Here is a 5,000-nt window from a genome sequence, read left to right as displayed (position 1 = left end):
AAACACAAATACTCACACACTACACACCTGTTCTCTCACAACAGCTCCAGAGAGACAGACAGAGAGACAGACAGTTGTTACCTGTTGTGTCTGTCTGATGTTGCTGGTTCTCTGCGGGTGAAACAACGGTCAGGAAAACAGAACCAAATCCACATTCACAGCCATACCCTGAACACTGACCAATAACACACACAAACACATTTACATAGATGTTATCCACCTCTATCAGATAATTGCTATTGACTAACACAAAGCTGAACTTTGAAACTAAAAGAAAACTTTCTGCATTGATACAATTAAAACAATAGTAATAATATATGAATCGTTTTTTTTTTTTTTTGCAATTAAGGATGTCCTTGCATGTTGTCAAAGGGAGGATGTTTCACATTTAACTCATTTCTGAAGACAACTTTGAACAAACTATACACTACACAGACTAACACACACACATTTATACATATTTATATTGAATGAATAGTATTTATATATACTTAACTAATTGCTTTTACTTTTATTAAGCATTTTTCTTTTATTATATAAATATCCTATTCTTATTACAAATAACTTATTCTGTTATCTTTCTCACAAAAAGTACCATGCTATTACAGTGTTTTTCAGACATGGTCCGTGTTAATGCCATGTTTCTGACATGTTAAGACAATGGTATTTTTGAAGTACATTGGAGTACTATGAAAATATCATGAAATATGAATCATTCTGTAACATGGTATTACCATAGTAATGTCACAGTGCTTTTATGTTAGGGCTCTAATGTTGGTCTTTTCCTGCATCACTCTTCTCTTCACTTCCTGTTTGATCTCATCATCCTCTTCATACAACTGACACTTTCTATTGTACTGTCTTTTCATTTCCTTTCATAATAATGAAAGTTATTTTACTGTATTCTGGAATTAATATTTAGGACCTTACAGCAGAAATGTTTATGACAGTATTCTATGAGAGACGTACTGAACTTCTACGTATCTGGACTGAAAGCGACAGCAACTATTGCCATTATAATGAATAAAGATGTCTTCACTGCAAGTGTGCGATGTCAGAAATGCTGTAGCAATTGAGTATTATCTTTTGATGAACTTAGAGTACAATACTGAGTACAATGCTGGTGTATTTCTACCTTTGCTTTTGTACTACACACTCTAATGCGTACTAAACTCTCTAGTGTGTACTACATATCCATCTGTACTGATGTGTAGCAGCTGCAGTCGTCTGTCCACAAGTCACACTGACTGTGATTCTGCAGAAAATTCACTGTTAATTTTGTGGATTTTCTCCCCTTTTCTCCCCAATTTGGAATGCCCACTTCCCAATGCACTCTTAGTTCTCGTGGTGGTGTAGTGACTCGCCTCAATCCGGGTGGCGGAGGATGAATCTCAGTTGCCTCCGCGTCTGAGACCATCAATCCGCGCATCTTATCACGTGACTTGTTGAGCGAGTTACCACGGAGATGTAACACGTGTGGAGGCTTCACGCTATTCTCCACGGCATCCATGCACAACTCACCACACGCCCCACCGAGAGCGAGAACCACATTATAGCGACCACGAGGAGGTTACCCCATGTGACTCTACCCTCCCTAGCAACCGGGCCAATTTGGTTGCTTAGGAGACCAGGCTGGAGTCACTCAGCACGCCCTGGATTCGAACTCAAGACTCCAGGGGTGATAGTCAGCGTCAATACACGCTGAGCTGCCCAGGCCCCATGAAAATTCACTGTTGATTTGAACTTAGACAGACAAGTAAACTGAACTCAACTATTAGTGTGTATGACTGCTCACAGCACACACACACTCACACACAGCACTTTAATAATCATCTCATACACAGCCAAAAATAACATTTTCCTTCATTAATCATCCAGAAAGCTTCAGCTTCTTTAACAATGGCCTTTACCCACAGTTCATAGCTGAGGTCACGCATCACGAGCACGTGTGTAATGGCTCCCATGCCTTCAGGATTTAGCTGGAATTCTCTGGCGTAAATGGGAACGCCTCAATCATCTGATAAGAGCACAGGCCGTTCTCTGATGAGCTCCACAACTTCCATAATGGATTTGGAACGATCCGGAGTGTTGGATGTCAGGCCCATGGGCGTTCTCCGTGTATTCTGAGAACCAATTAACTTCCACCATCACAGATGATGAACCACAAGAGGAACATAATGTGAGCAGACACACACTCAGATCATTCTTGGTGTCGTATTATATGTTTTAAACCTTGTGTGTGGCGCTTTGTTCAATAGTCAGGGGTCATTCACACAGGACGTGTTCTTGTGTCCATCTGCACAATTTTTAAACCATTTAAACATGCGCTAGATGGACATCTTTGTTTGCTGTGACAGGTCTCATTGTTTTGTTGTGCCATGAGTGCTGTGCTTTTAAAGACCCTGTAAAATTCCTTGATGAGCACTGTGTCTTTCCTTTTGAAACAGGAAGTTGACGAAAGACATATTAAAGAGGTCATCTGTTTTTTAAACAGCCAACAGACTTTAGTTTATATGACAGACATGATTTGCTATGTACTAGTCATTGCAGATGCTATAGAGTGCAACAGTGTGGATTCGACGGTAAAAATGCCATTTATTTTCTCTATTGGGGAATTGAATTGTGCTCTATTAGAGAGGGAGGGGCATCCTCATTCTAGAGAGCATCTGACTGACATTTAAATGTTTATGTCAGCCCAACATAAAGACCTCTGTGAAGTTCTGCTTTCTCCAGTCCGGCAGTGCGTCTCACTTCCTTTAAAAGCTCTATTAAAGGATCTTTATGGCCTTTAAAAGTCTGTGTGTGATAACAGAGAGAAACACACACAAACAGCTCATCCAGGCCACCTGCAGTCTGAGCGCGCTCTTCCCATCATGGCTCGGGCCCAACGCAAAGACTCCACAATCATAAACATACGAGGCACTTCAAAGTCTGGCGCAGTCATTACAGACGCAGCCGTACGGGGGCCGAGCGCTTTCATGTAGCAGATACAGAACGCAGCGAGGACATTCGCCTGTCACAATAAAGACTGTAATTTCTACTGGCTCAGTGACTGTAAACACACGGCAGAGGAGTTTCATACAGTCAATGACACACACCTGCACTGATAACACAGCATACACACATCAACACAACAGCACAACAAACACACACACAGTTCAGTGTGTATCTTAGTATGAAACAGTATGAACTTTTCTCCAACTCTATGAACTTGTATACTGCAGGGAAAATGAATGAGTGCTGTACACTTACACAGCACAGCTGTGAGTGTGTGTGTGTGTGTTGGATACAAATGAGAATGTCCTTTCATGATGTATTGGAATATAGTACACATTATAATAAAAGTTGAAATGTTAAATCTGTGAGATGAAGGGTTGTGTCACCCGACACAGACTGGACTATTTCTTTTTTTATTGGAATTGGAGGTGCCAGAATGCCGTTCCGGACCGTTCTGCCCACATTTAACCCCTGGTGTGATGTCAGTTATATAAAGAAATCTTTAAATATAACTGGAACTAAAACTAAAATGTCCCACTAAGTTTACTCAGCCTCAAATATACTCAAATATTAGAAGTTTCTTTTACAGTATCACTGTACTTTAAAATGTTTAAAAGCTTTCCGTAGTTCAAAATACAATGTGTAGCCTGTAACTGACAGTTTTATTCTTCAGGTGTTATTAAAGGATTAGTTCACCCAAAAATGAAAATTCAGTCATTGTTTACTCACCCCTGTGTTGTAATAACCCTATATGACTTTCTTTCTTTTTCTGAACACAAAAGGATGTGCTCAGTGATGTCATACAATGGCAGTTTATGGTGACCACCTCTTCAAGCTTCAAAAGAACACAAAAGTATAATTCAGAAGTCTAATAAATTATTCCATGAGACTCATGATTGTTATGAAAGCATACGATAAGATTTGATGAGAAACAAACTGAAATCTAATGTATTATTTAGTGAAAATGTTCACTGACCGTTGATCTCCTGTGTGTGTTCATGATAGGACATGAGAGCAACAGTTCACGCAGCCCCTTCACGACATTGGGGCGTTCAAGCGAAAACTCGTTTTGTTTATCTAAAAACAGGTCGTCCACAGCGATAGTGACAACAGAAAACACAACATATCTGCACATAAAACAGAGAACAGAACTTAATAAACATGTCTGAAGAGTTTGTAGTCGAAGAATTGATGCATTTCTATGCCCAGCCTTATTTTTATGAACGGGGTACTTAGACTTTTGAAATATACTTTGTGTTCTTTTGAAGCTTTTGAAGAGGTGGTCACCATAAACTGCCATTGTATGACATCACTGAACACAACATTTTATGTTCAGAAAAAGAAAGAAAGTCATATAGGGTTATAACAACACAGGGGTGAGTAAACAATGACTGCATTTTCATTTTTGGGTAAATTAATCCTTTAAGTTAGTTTAGAATTTAGCAGACTAAATAAGTGTTTATTTGTAATAGTCACTGGATTTGCCAAAGTTTGTGACATTCATAGCATCATGTCTTAGTGTACGTTTACACGACAATGATATACTAAAAACAGAAAAGTTTTTCCTTTGCGTTTTTGAAAAGTTTCACGTACAGACGACAATGTTGTCAAAACGATGCCCGTTCACACGGATCCGCGAAAATGAGTAAAAACGCTGTATTATGCATGCCAGGCCAGTAGTTGGCGATGACACTTTGTAAAGAAACACTACGCGCCTGCGCACATAAGCATTCTTCCACAGAGCGGTGAATACAAACAATGAAGATGGCGAAAGCATCGAGCGATTTTGTCTGGACGGACGATGAGGTTGCTTTATTACTACAATTACTTTGCTGGAGAATCGTCAATAAACTCAAAATCTTGAGCAGCACAAACACAGTCCTGTAGTCCACCATTGTAGTTTTGAATGTCTCGCATGTTGTTTTGAAGTACTCGTGCGCATGCCTATAGACTGAACTCTCTAGATTATTCAATAAACTCATTTTTACCATCACTTCATCTCC

The 5,000-nt window shown here is 39.5% G+C and overlaps 1 pseudogene; it reads right to left on the bottom strand.

Annotated features, from left to right (window-relative positions):
- LOC127454532 (intermembrane lipid transfer protein VPS13B-like) overlaps positions 1-5,000 on the bottom strand; it is a 189,269-nt pseudogene that overhangs the window by 92,566 nt on the left and 91,703 nt on the right.

Source organism: Myxocyprinus asiaticus, chromosome 16 (assembly GCF_019703515.2).
Source record: "Myxocyprinus asiaticus isolate MX2 ecotype Aquarium Trade chromosome 16, UBuf_Myxa_2, whole genome shotgun sequence".
Lineage (NCBI taxonomy): Eukaryota > Metazoa > Chordata > Actinopteri > Cypriniformes > Catostomidae > Myxocyprinus > Myxocyprinus asiaticus.
This window is presented reverse-complemented; position numbering and strand designations above follow the sequence as displayed.